Consider the following 25,994-nt stretch of genomic DNA (forward strand, 5'->3'; position numbering starts at 1 on the left):
TTAGAATAATACTGTTATCAGAGTATTTGTTTTTATAGTTATCATCTATCTTTGGCAAGTGATATGAATCTCCCATTTATGGTAGTGATATAATGTTTCCTTTTTGAATAAATGTGACTAGGTTTCCAAAATGTGAATGACCCTAAGGAAAAAATGTGCAGGTAAGATATGTACAGACTCTGAAGCTAGAACCCTTGAGTTCAAATTCTGGCTCCACCTTGCCTTGGGAGAGGTCAGCATCCTCTTCTTGCCTCAGGTTCCTCATCTGTAAAATGGCCTTGATACAAAATTCTGACCTCAAAGCGTTATGGGAGTATTTACCGAGTTTCTATATATGGAAAACTTAGAACATGGGATGGTATGCAGTAGCTCAGTATTTACTATTTTTATTATTCACTATTATAAATTGCAGTAAAGATGGGTTTTGGAAAACTTAAGCTTTCTTTTTTAAATTTTTTCAAAGCACAGGCTTTTATTAAGTGGTAATTTTACAGTTTTAACTTTAAAGGCAACTTATCCACCCCCACTCCCCACATATATTCCAAGACCAGTGAACTTCTCTCTTTTACTTTTGAATGATTTCCTTTATTGCTGTTGCTTGTGTACCATCAATAGAGATCTGTGAGCAAAACACTTGACTGTGAAAGAAAGAAACAAACAAACACAGTGTGGAACAAGTCACGTGGGAGCCCTGAACACTCTGAACAGCTCCTGCTTCAAGAAAGTTGCTGATGTCCTTCTGAAGGACTCCAACCTCTGACCTCCAACTTCTGACCTCCAACAAGCAAGGAGACTCAAGAGTAGAACAGAGTGTGGAGGGTCCATACTTTTGCTCTTCTCAGAAAAAAGGGACTCCAGCAGACCTTTCTGCCTGAAAGCTTCCTTGGAGCAACACGATAAAAAACAAAACAAAACAAAAAGGAGGGAAGCAGAAGTCAGTAGCTGGAGGGACTTCAGCTCGACAGCTCTGTGGATGGAAACCTCTGCAGAGTTATCCTCTCTATGCATCAAAGAAAATAACTACCACCAAGAAAGTAACCAAGTTCACGAGGATACGAAGCAACCGGAACTCTTTTTTTTTTTGCAACCGGAACTCTTACACATCGCTCTTGGGAGGATACGATCATTTTGGAAGACTGTTTGGCAATTCTAATAAAGTGAAATATACACCTGCCCTATGAAGCAGCAATCCTACTCCTAGTATTAACCTAGAAAAATCAAGATCTATGTCCACAAAAAGAACAAACAAGAATGTGCATTGCTACTATATTCATGCTATGAATAATATGCAGTTCCAAAAGCTGAAAACAATCCAAATGTTCATCAATAGAAGAATGGATATACAAACCGTGGTATAATCACACAGCAGAAGACTACTCAGCAAGAAAAAGGAGCAAACTGGTGATCCACGCAACAACATGGATGAATCTCAAAAACATTCTGAGCAAAAGAGGCCAGACGTGAAAGAGCACATGCTACATAATTCCATTTACTTGAATGCAAGGACAGGCAAAAAACTAATCTACAGTTACAGAAATCAGAACAGTGATTGTCTAGGGTGGGTGGTAGTGGTATGAACTGACTAGAAAGGGGCATGAGCAAATCCATAGTGATGGAAATATCCTGGTTGTTGACTGGGGTGGTGGTCACCTGGGTATACACAATTGTCAAAAGCCATCTGTACTGGGATGAATAGTGTCCCCCCAAAATTCATGTCCACTGGAATCTTAGAATGTGACCTTATTTGGAAATAGGGGCTTTGCAGATTTAATTCGTTAAATTAGAGTGAGGTCATACCAGATTACGGAAGGCCCTAATCCAATGATTGGCATCCTTATAAGAGAAAATAGAGACACACAGGGAGAATACAACGTGACGATCAAGACAGAGATCAGAATGACATGTCCACAAGCCAAGGAATTGTGAGCAACCACAAGAAGCCAGGAAGAGGCAATGAAAAGTCAAAGAAATCATGGCCCTGCTGACACCTTCATTCTGGATTTCTAGCCTCCAGGCCTGTGAGAGAACACACTTCTGTTCTTTTAAGCCACCAAATTTGTGGTACTTTGTTACGGTAGCCCTAGGAAACTAACAAACCATCAAACAGAATGTTTAAGGTCTGTGCCTTTTATTTTAAGTAATTATACTACAATTTTAAAAATTGCAAATAGCTCATTGGAAACAGCAAGCTGGTGATGAGGCCTCCTTTGGCTCCTGCTTCACCAAATTAGACAAAACACCTGAAGGAGAGCCAGGCAATGCTGTTCAGAATCCACATTTAGTGGGAGAACCAGGGCACTGCCCAGGGAGCCCCTCCCTCCCAATGGCTCCCTTCACACTCAACCAACCTCCGCATCTGTTCCCTCTGCCCACAGCAAAATGCCTCTTTTACCCTCTCAGACACAAATACTATGGGGACTACAGGCAGCACTACCTAAGAAAGCCAACTTGCAGATGCCCCATTCAAAAATGAACCAACACACTTCTGAGGGAGGTCCAAGCCTTAGAATTAAAGGCTGCAGAAAAGCCTGATTAGGGGCCAAGAGCCTTAACTCAGCTCTTCAGTAACTCACAAATTTATTATCTGAAATATCAACCTTAAGGAATCTTCCATTCCTTTGCTTTCTGCAGCCCAGACACTTACAAAAGGGGAATTTTTATTTCATTATTTTGCTTCATCTTAGAAGCCCCTGACCCTGAGAACTTGCCAGTCACTTGCCTAAGCACACCGGCAGATATCTGCATGAGGATTGGCATCAGCAAAGGTCAGGAAAGTCACTGAATGCAAAGACCACCTGGCCCAATCCACACTGGATGCTCTAATCTCCATTCCGGATCCCCCACATTTATGGCCAAGGAACTTGCCAGGCATGAACTCACCGAATCCTCACAACAAGGCTAGAGGTAGGACCATTATTATCTTTCATTTTCAATGAGGGCACTGAGGACCAGAGAGGTGATATAACTTGTCTGAGGTCACAAAGCAGTACACAGAGGAGGGATTTGAGCCCAGACAAATTGGCCTGGAAGTCTTAACCACTGGCTGCACTGCCAAGTGGATGCCTCTTCTTTGGATTGGGCACTGGATTCCCCAGTGACTGAGAACCCAGAGGTTTGTTACATATCCAGACTCCTTCAACTTTTTTCCCTTCTTGAGAAACAATAGAGCAGTGAGTCCCAAAGCCTACTGGGACAACCTCCAAAACATTATATAAACAAAAACTGAGTGTAACAGGATTAAGGTTGTTTAATTTTGTTTTTTGGGTTTTGGAATGTTTTGTTTTGTTTTGAGATGAAAGTTAACCAAAGGACAACAGAGCGAAACTGAAAAAAAAGGCTAAGATCAGAAACATGCATTTTTTCCCAACTGGATGGAAAACCCCAGTGGTCGGGGTTTTTTTTGTTTTTTCTTTTGGCTGCACCACATGGCTTGTGGGACCCTAGTTTCCTGGCCAGGGATTGAACCCAGACCCACGGCAGTGAAAGCAAAGAGTCCTAAACACTGGACCACCGGGGATTCCCAAAACCCCAGTTTCTGTTGTCCATTACACCAGGAAGGAGTTTGGAGTTGGGTTTGCTAAAAAAGAATCAAACCAATGGTTCCTCACTTTAGGAAAGGACACTTCAGCCCATATGTACTGACTCTGTACATGTCCCTAGACCCTCTCCAGAGGAGTCCACAGTAGCTGTTGGCTCAGTCAAAGAACCGTCTCCAGTAGGGTGGCACAGCACATTAAAAAAACAAAGGGAGGGAATTCCCTGGCGGTCCAGTGGTTAGGACTTGGTACTTTCACTTCGGTGGCCCAGGTTCAATCCCTAGTCAGGGAAGTAATATCCTGCAAGCCATGCGGCGTGGCCAAAAAAAGAAAGAAAGAAAAGACCAAGGGGAATTTACTGCAGGAATACAGGGATGGTTCAATATTAAAAAACTTCTTTTTTTTTGGCTGTACTGCACGGCTCACAGGATCTTAGTTCCCTGTCCAGGGACTGAACCCAGGCCACGGCCGTGAAAGCCCAGAATCTTAACCACTAGTCCACCAGGGAACTGCCAGAAACTTCTTAATATAGTATAACATAATGATAGATCCCAGGAAATCCATAAATGTTGAATAAGCATTTGACAAAATTTGACCAAAAAAACACACTTTGCTGATAAAAAATCCCAAAGTAGGAATCAATGGATAATTCCTTAATAAGATAAAATATATAAATCTCAGTCAAAAGCCAGCATTTTGCTTAACTAGAAAACACCAGACGCATTCCCACTAAAGTCAGATATAACACACATGTGCACACTATCACTGTACAGAAGGTACTAGCCAGTGCAGTTAGATAAGCTAAAGAAATGAGAGATAAAATAATTGGATGAGGGAATATAATGTACAGCACGGTGACTATAGTTAACAATACTAGGGCTTCCCTGGTGGCACAGTGGTTGAGAGTCTGCCTGCCGATGGAGGGGACACGGGTTCGTGCCCCGGTTCGGGAAGATCCCACATGCCGCAGAGCGGCTGGGCCCGTGAGCCATGGTTGCTGAGCCTGCGCGTCCGGAGGCTGTGCTCCGCAACGGGAGAGGCCACAACAGTGAGAGGCCCGCGTACCGAAAAAAAAAAAAAAAAAGAAAGAAATTAAAACAATACTGTATTGTATATTTGAAAGTTACTAAAGGAGCAAATCTTAAAAGTTCTCATTATACGAAAAAAATTATAACTACTTGTGGTGACGAATGTTAACCAAACTTATTGTGGTAATCATTTCCCATATATACATATATGGAATCATCATTTTGTACACCCAAAACTAATACAATGTATATGTCAATTATATCTCAATTAAAAAAACAAAGATAAAGAACTGCATAGGAGGAATTGGAATTGGAAACATTTCTATTTATAGATGAAATGATTATAAGCCTAGAACAGCTAAAAGAATCAATTAAGAAACTACTACAAACAATAGCCAGTTAGAAAAGACTCCATAAAAAACATAAAATATCTAGGAATAAACCTATCAAAAAATGTGCAAGATCCATACCAAAGCACTGCAAACAATACTAAAGGACACAGAAGATTTAAACAAATGGAAAGACATACCATGTTCCTGGATAGGAACATCCAACATCATCAATATGTCCATTCTCTGAAGTTAATGTATAAATTTGAAGCAATCCCAATACATTTCACGAAAGAGAATATTTAAATAGCCAACAAATACATATTTTAAAGTGCTTAACCTCATTAGTCATTACAGAAGTGAAAATTAAAACCACAATTAATTACCACTACACACACACCAGAGTAAGTAAAATCCAAATGACCAACAAAACCAATTGTTGCAGGAACTAGGAATAACTGGAATTCTCAGATACCACTGGAAGGAGGGTAAGTGGTTACATATCTATTTGGAACACAGTTTGGCAGTATTTTCTGTAGTTGAACATATGCATATCCCATGTATAAGTTCTCTCGTAAGTAAATATCCAGCAGAAATGTATATATAGGGGCACCAAAAGCCATGTGTTACAATGTTCATGGCAGCATTATTCATGATAGCCAAAAACTGGGAACAACTTAATTGTCCATCAGCAGGAGGACAGACTTAGAAAACCTCACAAATACAATGTTGAGCAAAAGAAGCCAAATACAAAAGAATCCATTTATGTAAAGTTTTAAAAAAACATCAAAACTAATCTATGACATAAGAAATGAGGACGATAATTACCTTTTGGAAGAGGGCGATGTAGTAATAACAGCCTGGGGACCGGAGGGGGGCTTCTCCATGCTGGTACTGCTCCAGTTCCAGATCTGGGTAATAGTTCAGTTTACTATATGATAATTTATCAAGCCGTATACTTACAAGTTGTTCCCTTTCCTGTATGTGTGTTATACTTCAGTTTTTATTAAAGCAATTCCAGTAAAAACACCAACACGTGTGTGTGTAATTACATACCAGATTACAAAGTTCAAATAGAAAAACAAATAAGCAAGAGTAGCCTGAAAGAGATCTAAAAATAAGGGGCAGCCCTTCAATACACCAAAAGATATTTTTAAATATTGTAAACCGTAGCAAGCAAAACCATGAGCATGAATGAACATGAGTAAACAGAGAAACCAATGGAAACGAGGAGCAAGTTCTGAAACAGATCCACATATGTATGAGAAAAAAAGCTTATGATAAACAGCTTACAATAAAAGTAGCTTTTCAATTCAGCAGAGAAAAGATAGCCATCTGAAAAAAAAAAAGTTGGATCTATACCTTACAGCATACCTCAGGATAAATTCCAAATGGATCAAAATTTGGATGTAAAATAATAGAAGAAAATAAATAACATGTTATCTTGAAGTGGGGCAGACCTTTGTACCTATGATTCAACATTCAGAAGCCGTAAAAGAAATGACTGATAAATTTGACAGCAAAAAATAAAAAAGCATGCAAACAAAACCAACCAACCATCAACAAAATAAAAGAGAAACACTAAATTAGACACGACTTTTATCAAAGGCAAAAGGCCAACCTTCCCTAATAGATAATCAGTTCCTAGAAATAAAGAAAAAGGCAACCATACAATTTTTTTTAAGATTTTTTTTTTGATGTGGACCATTTCCAAAGTCTTTATTGAATTTGTTACAATATTGCCTCTGTTTTATGTTTTGGTTCTTTGGCCTCCAGGCATGTGGGATCTTACCTCCCCGACCAGGCATAGAACCCACACCCCCTGCATTGGAAGGCGAAGTCTTAACCACTGGACTGCCAGGGAAGTCCCTACAATCCAATTTTTAAAATAAGCAGAATACTAATAGTAAGAGAGTCATAGAAAAAGAAATAGAAATGGCCCGTAAACACATATTCTAAGTTTAAAACTTTCATTACAAATTTAAATGAAGATTCAATTGAGTCACTGTTTTTCACCTACCAGATTGGTAAAAATCTAATGATATGACAATTTAACGAGCTGACAAAGAGGTGAGAAAACAGTAACTTCTCATCCAAAGCTGGTGGAGGTGCACATTGGTACTAACTTAAGGAGGGCAAGTTGGCAATATCTCTTGAAATTACAAATACAGATACCTAGCAATCTCATTTCTGGGAATTTATCCTGCACATATAATAAGCACTGGTAAAATGCCACCTATACAAGCAATGTCTGTGATAACAGAATGGAAACAACTGTTATCACACAATAGAATTGTGTAATATATTCAGTGAAACAAGCAAGGCACAGAACAGCACCATGTATTCTAGTTTGTAACTTGTGTCGGCAGAGGTGACAAAGCATTAAATATATGTGATATATGCTATTATATATAGTTAATATATGTTATATAGAATACATATTTGTATATGCTTGTATTTGTATAAAGAGATGCTGTATTAGAATAATTCACACTAAAGTGTGAGAGAGTGGCAGCTCAGAACCTCTTAGAGATGGTGCATCATTAAAAGAAGATGCTTGTTAACCCAAGTAAATGTGTAATTTGATGGACTTTTTGTCAGGATGATAAAGTGAATTGGAAAAATGCATGTACTGCAAGTTCAGAGATTTTGGGGGTCATGAGGGTAACCATATATCAGGAGATTCCACAGCTTTGTCAAGGATCAGCTTTAATTAGGTTAAATCCAATAAACTAAAAACAGTTACCTGTGGGGGACTTCCCTGGTGGTCCAGTGGGTAAGATTCTGCACTCCCTATGCAGGGGGCCTGTGTTCGATCCCTGGTCGGGGACCTAGATCCTGCATGTGTGCTGCAACTAAGAAGTCCGCATGCTACAACAAAAGATCCCTCATGGCGCAATGAAGAGCCCGTGTGCCGCAACTAAGACCCGGCACAGCCAAAATAAATAAATTTAATTAATTAAAAAAAACAAAAACAGTTAACCTGAGGAGGAAGGTACTGGGTGGTTATGGAACAAAAGTTAAAGAAAAACTTTGATTATAGTCCTTTATTATATGATGTTTAAACCATGTGAACATATTATCTAATCAAAACAAGAAACTGTAAAAGAAGAGCTGCAGTTCATGAGCTCCTAAGCCTTGATCAAGACCCACAAAATCTATCCCAGCTCATGTTCCAAGAGCCTCTGTCATTTATCAACAGGTAATCTTAAATATTTATGAGGAGTTTTATTACCCTGTAACAGCTGACTTTGCCAGAAACATCTTATGTCAATAATGCTATGCAAGACATTGTGAGATAGAAAGATCTTGGGCAACTCACTTAACCTCCCTTAAACTTCAGTTTTCTCTTTGGCAAAGCAAGATAAAGATAAAAGAACATCCCAGAATTGCTGTGGAGTGCAATGTGAGCGCTTCCAGAACCGCAGAGCAGCACCGAACAAGTTCTGTATACAACAGCTGCTCTACAGCCAAGCCTCTGCTAGAATAAATGTTACTTGACTGAGGGTGCTTCTCAAAGGTCAGCATGCTTAAAAGTCACCTGGAGAAGCTGTTAGCACACAGGCTTTTAGGGCCGACCCTCAGAGATGTGATTCAGTAGGTCTGGAGCTCAGGAACTGACATTTCTAACAAGCTTGGGTGATACTGATGCAGCTGGTTTAAGGACTACATTTGAGTGGTCTTGTCCAGAGCAGGGCTCCTCAAACTGTGATGTGTATTGTATATGAATGGCTTGGGAATCTTGTTAAAATATGATTCATAAGGTCTGGGGTGGGACCCAGGACTCTGAATTTCTAACAAGCTCCTAGGTGTTGTAGATGCTCCTGGTCTGCAGACTACACTTTGAGGACCAAGGCTCTGGAATATCCAGCTCCATTTGTTTAGATGAGGAAGCTGTGCCAGGCAAAAAGTAAATGACTTGCCCAAGGCCACTTGGACGGTAAGGTGAAACACCGTCCAGGTGAAACCCCGTCCAGGGAGGCTGCCACTCCTCAGGAGTGCCTTCCCTGCCGTACCCAGACCTATATCACAAACCTGCCTGAGCCAGCAAGTGATGCCAGCCCTTAAGAAAATGGTGTGGAAATTTACTAAATCATAAACAGTCCTCTGTGCTTCTGAGAAATCAGTCACTTACCAGGGAGCTTAGCTCAAATCACCAGTCTGTTCTTTACAAAAATGCACTTTTGGCCAAATTATTTCTTTAGCTGAGTCACTTTCCCCTCCAGTGACTCGCAGCTTTGACAGGCACTGCTGTTGAAACCTGAGGAAGACACCGGCACTTCTCAACGTATCTGACTGTGGGGAAAAGAGGGTGAGGAGAAGCAGAAATGGGGGTGGGGAAGCTGATCCTTGGGAAAGCTGAGGAATTTCCTGATATATGGCTCCCTCATGCCCTCAAAACCCTACAGAATTGCACTGTATGCATTCTTCCAACTCACTTTACCACCCTGGTAAAAAGTCCATCGAATTACAGATTTATTGGGGTTAACAAGCAACTTCTTTTCAGGATGCATTGTCTGTGAGCTGCCAATCTTTCACACTTTAGTGTGAACTACTCTAATACAGGAGGAAGTGGGTGGAATTCTGGACATAAAGTCTCTGGAGCAATTCATGCAGAGGGGGTCTTACCTGAGATGAAGCTTCATCTGGGAGCACAGCTGCTGGTAAACCACAGCTGCGACATTGGCTCTGCACCACATTCACCAGCAGGCCTCACCCCATACCCCTGATGCCTTCTGGCTGTTGGATAGTTCCTGGGCCTGGCCCTGCCACTAACTTGTTGCATGATTGAGTAAATCACACAGTTTTAGGGATTTTCAGAGCTGGAAGTTTCTAAACCTAGAAGCTCACTTTCTAATCCATAAAACACATGGTCTCTAATGGCCTAAGCTTGGTTTCCCCAGAAGCAGAGCCTGGGACAGGGTTTGCTTTTATATGAGTTATTGAGGGAGAGCTTGCCAGAGAAAACTTTCAGGTGAAGGAGTGAGGGGAGAGGATAGGGAAGGGCAGGTCTTAGGGGTGCTAAAGCATTCTTAAATAACACCAGAGGACTTCCCTGGTGGCGCAGTGGTTAAGAATCCGCCTGCCAATGCAGGGGACACAGGTTCAAGCCCTGGTCGTGGAAGATCTCACATGCCGCGGAGCAACTAAGCCTGTGTGCCACAACTAGTGAGCCTGCGCTCTAGAGCCCGTGCGCCACAACTACTGAGCCCGTGCGCCACAACTATTGAAGCCCGCACGCCTAGAGCCCGTGTTCCGCAACAAGAGAAGCCACCACAATGAGAAGCCTGCGCACCACAACGAAGAGTAGCCCCCGCTCATCACAACTACAGAAGGCCTGCGCACAGCAACGAAGACCCAACGCAACCAAAAATAAATAAATTTATTAAAAATAAATAACTAAATAAATAACACCAGAGTCCTCCCACCCTGGGGCAAGGCGGCTGGGTTTTCATACCCCTGACTAGTCAGTGGCCTCCCCCGCCCCAGGGTGTGTGACCCCACCAAGTAACTCTGGCAAGGTGACTTAGAGAATGACATGGTGTCTGCTGTTCGTGACAGCCCGGAAATAGGTACAACAGTGGCTAAAGGGGATCTGGTGGGCACAAATACTTCCTTCCAGTTCTGAGAGTCTCTCAAATATGTTTCCAAACAAGAGGCCCCCCAAATCACAAAAGACAGAAGGTGAGAAAAGAATACAAGCATTTTTTTCATTTTCAGAAGAATCCTGGAATCTGCACTTAGAATAAGTCCTCACTGCTCCCCGTGACTTCCCACACACACTGCAAGGTGACCCCTCCCTCAACTCCACCCACTGTCCAAGCAGACACTGACCTCCAGCTACACATCAAACCGACTCCTCCTTAAGGACTATGTCTGTTATCTCTGTCTAGAACGTCCCACCCCAGATTTCTGCCCAGCTGCCTCTTTCTTGTCAACTCAAACATCACCTGCGTAGAGAGGCTTCTCTGACCTGCCCAGGTCATTCCCTGTCACACTCCCTGCGGCACTTCTGCATTTATCTTGGCCGTGTTCACTTGTATGTTATCTTGTAAGAAGGGCCTCCAGAGCCTTGTTCTGACCTCATCACTGTGTCCCCAGAGCCTATGCACACAGAAGACAATAACATCTGATGAACAATATCTGAGTGAATGAGTAGGACATTTGGGCCAGATGCTGAAATGCCAAAAGAGAAGGAGAACTAGGTCAGCTAAACCCTCAGCCCAAGAAGCTGGAGGAAAAACCCCGCCCAAGGCCAGGATGGGGAAGGACAGAATACACCAAGAGTTTCTTTGGCTACTTGATTCCCTTCTCCTCTCCCAGCTCCCTCTCTCAACTACCCTTCAACGTAGGACCAGAGTTAGCATCAACCCTGGGGAGATTCTTCACATTTTAGAAAGGCACAAACACCTCAAAACGACCAAGGGCATCTGGATTCCAATTCTAGCTCTAGCTCTGAGCCTCTCCTTCCCCGCTGGTACCTGAGTGGGGCACAAGGATCATGCCAGCCTGGCAGGGTTGCTGAGAGCACCAGCCCATGGCACAGCGGCGCCACAAACGCACATCACTGCACGCTTAAACCAGGGCAGGGTGCATTCCTGCCCCTGGCTGCTTCTGTGGCTCCTCCAGCTCCAGAAGAGTCTCCACCGCAGCCGCACCGGCTCTGGGCACCTGAGATGCCCCACATGTTACCCAGCATTTCCCACATGCCAGGCACTGTGCCAGGCGCTTGCTCATCTGCCCGGTGACACCGAATTATCATCGGTACCCACACCTCTTGGTATCATTATCTCCATTTTACAAGTGAGGAGACTAAGGCTGAGAGATTCAGCCATTGGTGGAAAGACACGGCTAGTGAGTGGGGGACATCAGCTTCGAACACAGTCCATCGGCCACTTTTATCTGGTTTATTTAAGTGGTTTGGCACCATGGGTTCACTGAAGAGAGCAGTCCTGGAAGGAAGGATCATTACCTTCATTGCACACAGAAGGGAACTGCCGGCGCGCGTGTGGCCTGGTGGGCGGTCTCCGCTGCACTCAGGAACCCTTCGTGGGGCGCGCAGACTGGCCGCAGCTTGCGGCGTCCTGGATCAGTGCGTGTGCTCTGGCTGCCCAGCCACCACCAGCTCCGTTTCGCAGATGCAGAGAACAAGCTCCAGGAGATGCAAGGGCTGAGCGTTGAGACCCTGCAAGAGAGCCTGAGAGCAGGGACCGCCTCACCCCACGAGCACACAGGCTGTGGGGAGCTGCCGCTGGGTCCCAGGTTGGCCCCTGGCTCAGCTGGGGCGGCTCACCTGAGGCGGCAGACGCAGGCAGCTGTATCTGGCGGTACGTGCTGTCCCCGCCCTTGCCCTCTGTCCCCTCCCTCCTTCTCCCCGGATGACTGGGCACTAAACCCAGTTTACGTGGAGGACAGTCCCCGGGATGCTCTGGAGGAACCTGGATTCCCACGTCCTATACTAATCTCACATGCAGTACCAAGAACGAAGGGTTAGTTTCACATTTGAAAATCAAGCATTGTGAATTCCCCATGTTAGCAAACTAAAAAAGAAAAACCTATAATCACCTCAGCAGATGTAGTAGATTTTGTCCCTTTGACAAAATCCAACATCCACTCTCAAGGAAACTCTCGGCAAATTATGAATAGAAGGGAATTTCCTCAACCAGAAAGAGGGCATCTATGAGAAACTTACACGGTGAACGACTGGATGTTCTCCCCCTAAAATTGGGAACAAGATGAGCTAATAAACGAGCTCAGCAAGGTTGCAGGACACAAGATCACCATAAAAAAATCTACCGAATTTCTCGGGCTTTCCTGGTGGCACCGTGGTTAAGAATCCGCCTGCCAATGTAGCGGACGCGGGTTCGAGCCCTGGTCCGGGAAGATCACACATGCCGCGGAGCAAATAAGCCGGTGCGCCACAACTACTGAGTCTGTGCTCTAGAGCCCACGAGCCACGACTACGGAAGCCCGGAAGCCCGCGCACCGCAACAGGAGAAGCCACCGCAATGGAAGCCGGTGCACTGCAATGAAGAGTAGCCCTGGCTCCCCGCAACTAGAGAAAGCCCGCGTGCAGCAACGAAGACCCAACGCAGCCAAAAATAAATAAATAAATAAATGTTCTTTAAAAAAAACAGTTCTGGAAATAGGGATAATGGTTACATAACATTGTAAATGTGCTTAACATCACTGAATTGTACACTTAAAAATGTTTAAAATGGTATGTTATGTATATTTTACCACAGTAAAAAAAAGTAAAAGTAGCTAAAAGAATATTGCATGTAAGTGGACATGTGCATTTGAGGGGAAAGAGGAGGGTTCTCTGCTTTTCTCAGCCTAAGGGATGTCTGGAACAGTCCTCCTCCCATAGGACCGACAGCCTTCCCCTCTCACAGGACAAGTCTCTCATGATCCTTTGCTCCATGGAGCCAGGATCACCAGGGGGTCAGGCTCTCACACCTGCAGCCCACCCCTTCCGCCCCACGATGACTGACCGGCCTCAATCCCTTTGCTCCTGCTGTTCCCTGAGCAGAATGCCCTTCCCCCTTCCCCTGCCAGCCTAATTCGCCCTCCTTCCCACCTCCCCTCCCCCACACCCATACCCTCCCAGACCCTCTCACATGCTGCCCCTGACCCACATAAGGTAGCCAGTCCCCTGATTGCTCCAGCTGCCCCCTCTCCAAGGGGGCTGTCCCTCTGTACTCCCCCCCATGCCCCCTCCCCACCCTCTTCCTTTGACCTGATCACAGTGTCCTGAACATCTATTCACTGTCTCAGCTCTGGCTGGGAGGTCCTCAGAGTCTCAGACTTCTCCTAATTCTGTCTCCTGACTTTTCAATTCTGGTTTAGGGACAGCATAGCCAATCAACTGCCAGGACTCGGGCTGCGCCAGTCCCTTCTTTACCAATTCAGGAATGTCCCTAGTGGAGAACAATGGAGAAAATAGAAATCTCGGTGAACAGAGCAGCTTTGTTTCTCATTTTTTGGCTCACAGAGGACGGACTGTGAGGACTTGGGCAGGCTGAGCACGGTGCCGAGAAGCCTGGCTTTGGCTTCTCCTTACTGATTTGGGACCTAGTAGAGCAAATCGGTTGCTTCTCTAGGCCTCACTTTACCCACCTGAAAAATGGAGCTTGAGAAACTCCTCTTCAAGCTGAGTTGAGAGGGAGGAGTGGTGGAGGGGAAATGGGGCTGTTTGCAGAGGTCCCCGCTGTGGGGAGCGTCTTGGTCACACAAGGCCCAACTTCCCGCAAATGTTTGGCTTCACACTTGTTGAGTTTGGGTTCAAGCCCTGCTCTAACAAGGCTGCTGGCAGGGACACAGGCCCTGGCACACAGGCTCTGTTCTGGCTCATCATCAAACTTGCTCTGTTACACCTTCCAAGAGCAATGAGGCCTGTGTTTTATAACAGCTACTGCAATTGTGATTAAACATGCATCAGTAGTTTCGCATCCATCCCCACCCCCATCCCCACCGGAACATAAGCCCCACTGAATTCCTAGCTTAGTGCCTATCATGAGGCGAATTCAATCACCGTGTTAACTAATTAATGCAGGGAGGCCCGCAGTGGAGGCCTGGTCTGTCTTTTCTAACACCCATATATCGCAGCTAAAGGGGAATCAGACGCAGTCCCCTGTCCCCAAGCCACTTGGAATGGGGAGGTCTGGGGCCAGGGGAGAGTCGCCAGCCTCCACTCTCATCACACACACCAGTCTGACCCAGGACCCTCCCTGGTTCCACCACGACCCCTACTCTTGCCCATGCCACCTGTATGAGAACGTGAAACTTGTTAAATGAGTCAAAGTTAAAGTCTGTTCTACATGCATTTGTGACCCGAGCCTCTCCCGTGTGCCAGGGGTTGGCATACAAGACAAAAAGCTACAAGCCTAGCCTGGAGCAGCTGACACTGGTGGGGAGGCCTGGTCACAGAGCAGGTGGGCGAGAGAGAGGGAGGCACAGAGAGGACGGGAGGCTGGGAAGGGGCAGGCCTTCAAAACCTTCCTAACACATGATGAGAAGCCACTCAAGGTCCCTCACAAGGGGACCCAGCCTGAGTAAGGAGGGTTCCTCAAGAACTTCCGGAAATGTCTGTTACCAGAGTTGGTGGCCCATAGACTGGGAGTCGGGTCCATCTCGCAACAGGGAGCACAGTGGTGGGCAGCCTCGGGTTCTACCAGCAACCCCCCATTCTCCCCCTACCCTCCCCCCCACCTTTCCCACAGTGGGCCTCAAACCCAAACACAGGCGTGTTCCTAGGAAGAGACAAGGAGAAATCCAGCCTTCAGAGGGAGCATGGCCCTTGATTTCAGATTGCTAGCACCCAAAACTGTAGGAGATAAAATGTCAGGTGCACGTAATGTGCCCCAACTTTACCTCACGTGTCCGGCTTTACGTCAGTTGCCAACACCTGTCCTTCCACACCTTTCTCCTTGCTCACACCAACACATGAGCACATATATACATAGGGAGGAGGTATGCTTGTTTGTATGAATAAAATGGAATCGCCAGATCCATATAACTTGCTTTCTCCCCCACTTCACAGTGGGCATAGCTGCAAGTCAGTATTCTAATTTTTTTATCCTGTGGAAACAAACACACAATCAGTTATCCTACTCTATAAACAGGATCAGAGCAGAGAGGCTGAAGGTTGACTATTGTAGATATTTTCATTTGCACCAAAATCTCTCTTTTTTTCCTTCTTCTCTTCCTTCACCTGCAGCCCTGATGGGAAGCCTTCACCACCTTCTTCATGCTCATGTATCTATACAGAAATACACCGAATACAAGTGTGGGGTTTGGGGTCGTTTGGCTTTATTTGGAGTTTCTTTGCAAAAAGGGGATCATAATAGTACCTGTCTCTATTCCTTACTTTTCTCACTCAATAGTAAAATTCTTCAGGAAAATCCCTCCAAATCTTTTTTTTTTTTGCTTTTTTTTTTTTTTTGGCTGTGCCACTGTGTCTTTCAGGATCTTAGTTCCCCCACCTGGGCCCCTGGCAGTGAAAACACTGAGCCCTAACCACTGCATCACCAGGGAATTCCCCCTCCAAACCTTTTAATGGCTGCATAATATTCCCTGACTGAGGGATTTTTACTTTGTTTCCAGTTCTGGTGGTGGTGGTGGTGTGGTGTTTGTTTGTTTGACAGTAAACATCCAGGGACATTTATCTTCTTTTTTTTTTTTTTTTCTTTGCAGCAAAGAGAGGGTTTATTTGCAAGGCAGCCCAGAGAGGATTCAGAACAAACCTCAAGTCCACGAAGGCAAGGGGCTTGGGGGTATTGATGGGATAACAAATATCAAAGCAGGGCAGTTTGAGGCACAGGAGAGTGTGGGGAAAGGTGATTGGGGAAAGGTGATTGGAGAAAGGTGCATGGTTCTGCACAGACCTAAGCTCTGCATGTTCAAGAAGTCACTGAGGGTACATTGCACATGCCAAGCTGGAGGGCGGGTGATCCTAGCCAGTCCTTAACCGACTCAGCTTGATCTAGACGCAGCTGACTCCAAGTTCCTAGAAAACAACTCGGGCAAACATCTTATTGTTTAGGCTACACGCCCCTTGGAGGACCTGCAAATCTTAAAAAAACCCTTGATTAGTGAAGGCAGGTGAAATGGATTTAACCATGGTTTCAGGGTCTTTACAGAGGTAAGTTAAAATGAGGTGGTAAGGGTGAGCCCTAACCCAGTATGACTAATATCCTTCTGAAAAGGAGAAATTGGACACAGAGGCAGATGCAGAGGAAAGACTTTATGAAGAGAAATGGGAAAAAGAAGAACAACTACAAGCCAAGGAGAGAAGCCTGGAACAGATCCAGCCCTTAGAAGATGCCAACCCTGCCAACACCTTGATTTTTTTCTTTTTGCTGTTTTTTAATTTTTATTGGAGTGTAGTTGACTTACAATATTGTGTTAGTTTCAGATGTACAGAGAAGTGAATCAGTTATACATATATATATCCATTATTTTTCAGATTCTTTTCCCATATAGGTCATTACAGAATATTGAGTAGAGTTCCCTGTGCTATACGGTAGGTCCGTATTAGTTGTCTATTTTATATATACTAGTGTGTATATGTTAATCCCAATCTCCTAATTTATCACATCCCCCCCACATTTCCCCTTTGGTAACCATAAGTTTGATTCTCTTGCTTTCTTTCTTGATCTTGCTGCTGACTCCCTCATGGTGGCTGGCTTCCTCATGCATTTCTAATTTGGACTGTTCATGTTTGACAGGCATCCTGTGGGCAGCCTGAGCAGGCTGGGTTGAAGGTTTTGCTTTTGCTTCTTCCAGGTGTTCCAAGGAGTACCAGGTAGGAGTAGTTTTTTGGGTTTTTTTTGTTTTTTGTGTGTGTTTTTTAAATTGTGGTAAAATATACATAACATAGAATTTACTATCTCAGCCATTTTTAAGTATAGAGTTCAGGAGTGCTAAATATTTTCATCTTGTTGTACAGTCAATCTCCAGGACTCTTCATGTTGCAAAACAGAAACTCTATTCATTAAACAACTCCCTATATCCCCCTCCCCTCAGGTCCTGGCAACCATTCTACTTTCTTTCTCTATGAATTTTCCAGCCAGGAGTAGCTTTTATGATCACTTCCTGGCCTAGAGACTCTAGGATCACATGAGCAGTGTAAATTTGATCCCAAATCCAAAAGAGGGCAGATGTGTGATTATACATTTCTCAGAGGAGGTCTTCCCCTTCTCAAACCAGACCCAGGCCAGGTTAGAAAATCTTCCTTCTCTGCTTCTTCCAGAGGTTGAATTTTTTCTGGCCTAACTGCACTTAAAAGAAGCTTAAACCCTTAAGGGTCCCAGCTGTATGTGGGGGCCTCATTTCTACCTCCCTGCTTCATGTGGGCTCAAAACTTTGGCTCTAGTCCCTGTGGCTATTCAGATCTACTTCCCTGGATATCCAGACCAGGGAAGGGCACTCAGGGAAGGCAAAGCAGTCTCACTCCTTCCCAACTTCCTTTACTGTCTTGCCCAGGGCTATCCTTATTCCCATGCAGCTCAGCTATGCATAAAAAAAATGTGCTGATTGTTTTAGATCCTAAGTTTCTGGATGTTTTTGTAGAGTTTCCCCAAAAAACTATCAAATCTTCCATTCTGTTGAAAAGGAACCTCACTTACATTTCTTTTTCTTTGTACTGGTTTTTAGCCATAACCTTCCATGGAATTTTGCCTTATTTTTCCAATGAAATTAGAGCTCTGGTGTTCACCCGGCACAGCCCCCAGTGGACACACAGGAGGTGCTCAGTGAAAACTAGTAGAATGATGGAAAAAGAGCGAGAGCTCCCAGTCACGGCTGGGGACGGCCATGGAGGTGGTGCTGCCTCTGCTTCAGGGATGTTTGCGGCCCAAAAAATCTGGGTTGACAATGTAGGCAGTGTCCATGGGAAGCTGGGGCTACCTGAGCTTGAATAAAAGGACTAAAGGAACAATGATGATCGTCATCATCATCATCATAATAGCTAATGTTAATCACTTTATGTCATTTAATCCCTCCCCACCACACACACACATCAATACCAGAATTAGAATTCTAATTCTAGCCCTCATATTTTATTTATTTATTTTTAATTTTTATTTTTTTGGCCGTGCCATGTGGCTTGCAGGATCTTAGTTCCCTGACCCGTCCCCTCAGCAGTGAAAGCACGGAGTCCTAACCACTGGACCACCAGGGAATTCCCTCACCCTCATTTTAAAGATGAGGAAAGCAAAGCTCAGAAAGGTCTACAAGTTGCCAAAATTCACACAGCTAGCAAATGGGACAGCAAGCATTAAATCTAAATATGCCTGACCCCAAAGCCCTTGCTGATAACTCTACATTATCAGCAGTCTGAGGGCAGCCTGAAGGCAAAAGGAGACCACATTCCCCCACCCAACAGCTTTATGCAGCTGGAAGAGCCTGACTGTGAGGCCAAGGAAGGCCCAGCATATGGGATGGAGCCCAAAAGAATCTGGAGCTGGAGGGGTAACCTGAGCACCCTGCAACTTCAGAGTCAGGACCCAGAGGTTGCCTCTGTGAATCAGCCTCTGAAGTAGCATATGCACAGAGGACAGGATTATGGAAGGAAGGAATAGCTGAATCAATTCAGAATGATTCAGGAAGCTTCTGGGCCCAATAGGGTACCCTCCCGTCCTTTTCTAGCATTCCCCACTTCTCCCAGCATCCCTCATCTCCCCCAGCATCCTCCACTTTTCCCAGCATCCTCTCCTCATCCCGTGTCCCTTCATCTTTCCCAGAATTCCCTCATTTCTCCCAAATGCTTTTTCCCAGGTCCAATCCAGAAACAGCTATCAACAGATTCTCTCATCAACCAGTAACACCTTATTTCACCAAGTCTAATGCACAATGGATTGCAAAATGCACCAATATTTTACGTGACACTGAGAAAGAGGAGGAAAAATCTATCAGTTAAATTGTGATTTGCCATTGATCCTGATTTCAGAGATGTTAAAATGTGGGGAGTGGGGGAAAGGTGTGAATCAGTGGAATATGGCAACACTAAGAGCCCTACTGCATTTGGTGCCTTGTCTGAGAGTTACAGAATGTTTCCATATACAGTGCCTCGCTATTAATGGCTAGTAAGCAGGCAGTATGCCCAGAACCATCTTAGACTCTCAGGGATTCAGTTTTCTGCCCTTATGGAAATCACAGGCTAGTTGGCAGTCTTGGAGGCAGGCTGAGAGAACATATACAGAATGGTTCAAGGCTAGTCTTTATGGACGATAAATGTAATAAGTGTTTGAAGCAGGGATGGATCAAAGTTGGCCAATGTGATCAAAGTAGGTTTCATGGCAAGGAGAAGGAGACTTAAACTAGAGGATGAAGGCTGGAAAATGGGGACAAGAAAAGACACTGAGGAGGGAGAAGTGGGGAGAAAGTGAACAAAGCATGGAGATGAGGCCCACATGGCAAATGCTCGGGACAGCAGGGAAGGTCCCTTGTCTTGGAGCCGAGAAGCGGCATCAGGGTGTCATGGGAGTCTACTTTGGTCAGGCAGGCCAACACAGGACTACAGAAGGCCTTGAAAGCCAAGCAGCTCTTGAGTGTCAGGCAGCAGGGAGCCAGTACAGGTTGTGAGCAGGGGAATGACCTGGTGAACGCACTCACTCAGGGAACACTGATGTGCAAGATAAGCTGGAGGCCGAAGCTGGAGGCCAGGACAACAACCATTCCTCCAAGCCCTGCAGTGAAGGAAGGTGACCTCTAGAGTCTCCACTGGATGTTCATGTGCCTGGCAGGGCCTGGGGGACAGCTCTTCCAGGCAGTTTGAGCCATGCCTAGATGGAAAGGAGTCCTAGACTCTTTACAGAATTGTCCCTTCAGGGCCGGAGCCACCCGGGCATTTGCCTGGTATATTCCCAGGAGGTACAGCTATGTGAAGAATCATCCTCTACTCAGTAAAACTGGTAACACCTAACAGATGCAGGGGCTCAAGAACACATTGCTTACATTTGTACAGAGTGTAAATCACCATATAAGTAAATCCTTTCTGCCTCTAGGAATTAAAGAGATGTATTTGGTAAGAGACACATATGTCTGATACATGCTCACTGATAAAATACTCCAATTTTTCTGGATTGGTCCTACCTGGCAACTTGTAACAAGAACCATAAAACTAGCTAAACCCTGTGAGGGGGTAACTCCACTTTAAGAGGTGGACGCCTAGGAAATAATCAGAAATGGCCCAAAGCAGTGCCACTTGGGAAGGTGGGAGCCAGAGAACCACCCAAGAACCTAAGAGAGAGGAAAAGGCTCAGCTCAGCCAGGAGGGTCAACATCAGGCACCACCTGAGCTGCCTGAGTGAGGCCTTAACAAACGTGTCAAGTTGGGGAGAAGGACCCCAACTGTGTGTGCTGCCACCCTGGGTGCTGGGACCCTCTGGAGGCAATGCAGTGTTATTTGGCTTCAGAGCTCCCGTTTCCTCATCTATAAAATGGGAACGAAATTTGCAGTTATTGGCCCTCAGCCTGGTCAGTGGTGAACTATTATTACTACATGTATGACACATACAGATAAGAACAGCTCCACCCTCACTGCAAATGGACACAAATAATTTTAGCTGGGCTGGGGGATGGGTAGAGGGTGGCATATATGTGGCTGCAGGGCGTCCCTTGGCTCCAGTGTCTAAGGCAGACATGGGAAATGGGATGCCAGAGAGCCCAGTGCATGTCTAAGAGTGTCACCTCCAGCCTGGGAGGGAGACCCAGGTGGGAAAGCCAACTTGGCCCACATCTGCCACTCAGACACCTTGATCCCAGCAGCTGACTGCCTCTCCCCGGCTCTTCATCATAACCTCTCATGACCACAGTTCCCTCTGCACCTCTGGGGACACCCTGATCACTCCCCTGGCAGGGTTACTCACAGTATAGATAAATCCCTTTCCTCCTGAGGTCATCCAAACAAGGTTAGACTCGACCCCAGAAGAATGTGTCTAAGAAGAAACCGAGAGGAAACAAAACTAAGGAATTAAAATGCAGCCATCTGGGAATAGGAGGGCTTCCAAGTCATTAATCTGATATGAATCTGGCTCCAGACTGGGCTGGCAGCCTCCTTTAGCTGCCTCCTCACCTCCTCCTCATCTCTACCCATTTGCCTTAGCAAGAAGCCCTCCTTTCAAGAACCTGCTTCTTCTGGCCTTGAGCAGCCTTACCCATAGCTCTTGGCAGGACCAGCCTCTCTGCTTGAGCTCTTGGAGAATTTGGTTGGCCCCAGAGAATCCTCCTTCAATCCTGAGCCCTTCCCACAGGGATAATACCTGCTGGGCAGAGTTTTTGTGAGGAGTGGAGATCTAGTTGGTGATGCCAACTGCAACAAATGTAAGCTCCATGAGCGTAGGACTTCCTTTTGTTCTCTGCCCCATCTCCTGTGCCTGGCCCATCGTAAATGCTCATGGATGTTTGTCAAATGAATAATAAATATAAATATGAGCTTGAGTATGTATTTCAATCTCTAGAAGGACCCACAGAACCTAGTAGCAGTGATTGTATTTGGACAGATGAAAACAGAGTCCTAAGGAATGGGATACGGAGAGGAAGTTACTTTTCACTGTAAACCAATCTTATCTTTTGATTTTTTCTGATTTTTCCCAGCTGCGCGGTGTGTCACGTGGGATCTTAGTTCCCCGACCAGGGATCAAATCCATGCCCCCTGCAGTGGAAGCATGGAATCTTAACCACTGGACCTCCAGAGAAGTCCCTGATTTTTTTTTTTTACTGTGCACATATATTATCTACTTGAAATTAAAAACACACCACCAGACTTCCCTGGTGGTGCAGTGGTTGAGAATCTGCCTGCCAATGCAGGGGACACGGGTTCGTGCCCTGGTCAGGGAGGATCCCACATGCCGCAGAGCAACTAAGCCCGTGCGCCACAACTACTGAGCCTGCGCTCTAGAGCCTGCAAGCCACAACTACTGAGCCTGTGTGCTGCAACTACTGAAGTCCGTGCACCTAGAGCCTGTGCTCCACAACAAGAGAAGCCGCTGCAATAAGAATCCCACGCACCGCAATGAAGAGTAGCCCCCGCTCACCACAACTAGAGAAAGCCTGCGTGCAGCAACAAAGACCCAACACAGCCAAAAGATTAAATAAAATAAATAAATAAAAACACAACACCACTTACATTAGCACCCCCAAAATGAAATACTTTGATATAAACCTAACAAAATATGTTGAAGATCTACATGATCAAAACTATAAAGCTGTGATGAAAGAAATCAAGGAAGACATAAATAAATCGAGATATTCCATGTTCATGGATAGGAAGACTCAATATTGTTAAGATGTTTGTCCTCCCTAACTTGAGCTATAGATTCAATGTCATCTCAATCAAAATCCCAGCAAGTTATTTTGTGGATATCTACAAACTGATTCTAAAGTTTATATGGAGAGGTAAAAGACCCAGAATGGCCAACACAATATTGAAGAACAAATTTGGAGGACACATACGACCTGACTTCAAGACTTATATAAAGCTACAGTAAACAAGACAGTGTGGTACTGGCAAAAGAATAGACAAATAGACCCATGGAACAGAATAGAGAGCCCAGAAGTAGACCCACATAAATATAAGTAACTAATCTCTGACAAAGGAGCAAAGACAATTCAATGGAGAAAGGATAGTCCTTTCAACAAATGGTACTGGAACGAGTGGACACCCACATACCAAAAAAAAAAAAAAAAAGAATCTAGGCACAGACCTTATACCTTTTACAAAAATTAATTCAAAATGGATCTTAGACCTAAATGTAAAATGCAAAAGCATAAAACTTCTAGAATATAACATAGGAGAAAATCCAGGTAACCTTGGGTTTGGTAATGAATTATGTACATTAAAAGCACGATCCATAAAAGGAAACATTGATAAGTTAGACTTTATTAAAATTTAAAACTTTTGCTCTGCAAAAGACACAGCTAAGAAGATGAAAATATTTATGAAAGACCTGATAAAGGACTTGTATCCAAAATATACAAAAAACTCTTCAAACTCAACAAGAAAAAACAAAAGAACCCAATTAAAAAGTGGGCAAGAAATCTGAACAGACACCTCACCAAAAAGATATACGGATGGCAAATAAGCATATGAAAGATGCTCAACAACATATGTCACTAGGGAATTACATTTAAAACAACGAGATAGCACTATACACCTATTACTTTGTGGCTAAAATCCAAGAAACTTACACTACTAAATGCTGACAAGAAGTAGAGCAACAGGAACGCTCATTGATTGTTGGTGGAAATGCAAAATGGTACAGCCACTTTGGAAGACAGTTTGGTGGTTTCTTACAAGCTAAACATAGCCTTACCATATGTTATGTCCACATAAAAACCTGCACACATACGTTTATAGCAGCTTTATTAATAATCACCAAAAGCTGGAAGCAACCAAAATATCCCCTAATAAGTGAATAAACTATAGTACATCCATACAATGGGACATTATTAGGCACTGCAAAGAAATGAGCTATCGAGCCACAAAAAGATATGAAGGAAGTGGAAATGCATATTTCTAAGTATAAGAAACCAACCTGGAAAGGCTACATACTGTGTGATTCCAACTGTATGATATTTTGGAAAAGGCTAAACTACAGAGATGGCAGAAAGATTGGTGGTTGTCAGAGGATGCAGGGAGGGAGGGAGGAATAGGTATAACACAGAGGATTTGTAGGGCAGTGAAACTATTCTGACATTGTCACAATTTCATTATACATTTGTCAAAATCCATAAATGTACAACACCAAGAGTGAACCCTAATGTAGACTATGAACTTTAATAATGTTTTAATATACTAATAATAATGTATTAATATTTATTCATCAATTGTAACAAACTTACCACACTAATAACACATGTTAATAACAAGGGGCACTGTGTGACTGGGGTAGGGTGGCCATATGGACCTCTTTATACTTTCTCCTCAATCTTTCTGTAAATCTATTGATAAACTGTCCTAAAAAAAAACCCACTAATTATTTTTTAAAAGCTTAAAAATTATAAAATAAAAATTATGTAGTCAATGTTATGGGCTTTGCCAGCAGACAGCCCAGGGTTTAAGTCCCAGATTTTGAACCAGCCTCAGCTTCCTCCTCTGGGGTTAACAGTCACGCCTTATAGGCTTCCAGGTTCCAGAACTCCATTGCTGCAGCCTGACAGTCAAAAATTATGTTGCCTATGTGATTTCCACGGACAGGGAGAAGAGTGGTCTTCTCTTGGCTGGGAGGGGAACCAGGGCAAGTAGGACCAGGAGGCACCCTCTGCAGAGATGTCATCCAAGAAAGGTTTCCCAGCTGCAGGAAGACACTGGAAAGCACCTGGCCCCAGCCCAGCCTCTGCTGGGCCAGCTGGTCTGCTGGCCTCTGTGCAGAGCTGCTTCACTGGGGCCTGGGACAGACCCTCCAAAGAGATAAGCAGGAGGGCTACATAGCCTGAGACCCAGTGCAGTGGAGGTGGGAAGGGGCCTGCAGAGCAAGGCGGGCCACCCTGCTCTGGTGTACCCCTTCCACTATGGGACCGTGGGAAGCCCCTAATCACCTTCTTCATCCACAAAATAGCACTACCCAGGCCCACTCCTAGGGTGGCAGTGAGGGTACCAGGAGGGAGGAGGAGAGCAATCTTAGATGTACGACTTCTCCACTAAGCAGCAAGTGGCATTAATATTACTGCTATCGGATCAGCTACCAATGCAAAGCCTCCAAGGCAGCAATGGGGAGAAAGAAAGATCTGAGCTTCTGAACATGTGACTTAACCTCTCCAAGTCTCAGTTGCCGCATCTGTAATATGGGAAAATTGCAGTTCTTCACCTCCTGGGCTCTGTGTGAATTTGGTGAGATAGTGCCCGTGTAGAGCTTAGCACCCTACCTGGCACGGAGATGTCTTTAAACGGTAGCTCCCTGCATCTTCATAAGGTGTGAATGGCATCCCCACTAACTGGGTCATTCTGGCTCAATCGCCGTCCCTGCCAGGGCTTCCTCTGTAATTCGAAAGACAGAGGAGGCCACCGTATTGCCACCATTAAGGACAGCATTTATTGACTTGCGGGTGCTAGCCTGGGAACTTGGACAAATTGAATCATGTGGACAAGGTCTTGGCACCCAGAGAGCTGGGCTGGAAAAAACTCAGTTGCAAAAAAGGCAGAATGAACTCAACAGCTATGGGAAAGACTTGGAGCCCTGAAGAGAGTTGTCAAGGAGGGTCCTGTTAAACAGAAGGGGGACATTGAGTGACAAGGAGCCTGGCTCCCAATAAGGCCAGTGTTGTCTGCAGTGTTATCCTTGAACCCTGAAGACCCAAGCAGGTGGGGTCTGGCACCGCAGAGAAACCCGTCAGAGTGAGGGGGGCACCGAGGACTCACAGGGGGAGGTGGCAGCTGCTAAATCCCTACCTGTGAGAGTGTCAGGACCCAGGAACTATCAGCCAGGGGCAGGGTGGCAGGGAGTAGGCAGCTTGCGGAGGCAGATTTGGAGACTTCCACCCAACAGAGAGGGCTAGCACCAGACCACCTGGTTTCAAATTCCAGCTCACTGCCTACTGGCTGACCTTGGGCAGGAGATTTAACCCCTGGGCCTCAGTTCCCAGGAGTAAAATGGGGA

At 44.9% G+C, this 25,994-nt stretch overlaps 1 protein-coding gene across 5 annotated transcripts in view; it reads right to left on the reverse strand.

Annotated features, from left to right (window-relative positions):
- The window catches only part of IL34 (interleukin 34), a 63,671-nt gene that overhangs the window by 21,848 nt on the left and 15,829 nt on the right, over positions 1-25,994 (reverse strand). Inside the window, exons 1-2 of one of the 5 annotated variants that reach the window (XM_060288338.1) lie at positions 13,634-15,067; positions 11,867-12,612 (exon numbers count right to left, since the gene is read on the reverse strand). The exons of 1 other annotated variant lie outside the window; for it this stretch is intronic. The gene's annotated coding sequence lies outside the window, so the exon portion shown is untranslated. Of the gene's footprint in view, positions 1-5,721; positions 5,804-11,866; positions 13,457-13,633; positions 15,068-25,994 lie in introns of those variants that run through there. 3 more of the 5 variants (XM_060288339.2, XM_030863415.2, XM_060288341.1) reach the window with 3 other exon arrangements.

The sequence above is a fragment of the Globicephala melas genome, chromosome 19 (assembly GCF_963455315.2).
Source record: "Globicephala melas chromosome 19, mGloMel1.2, whole genome shotgun sequence".
Classification (NCBI taxonomy): Eukaryota; Metazoa; Chordata; class Mammalia; order Artiodactyla; family Delphinidae; genus Globicephala; species Globicephala melas.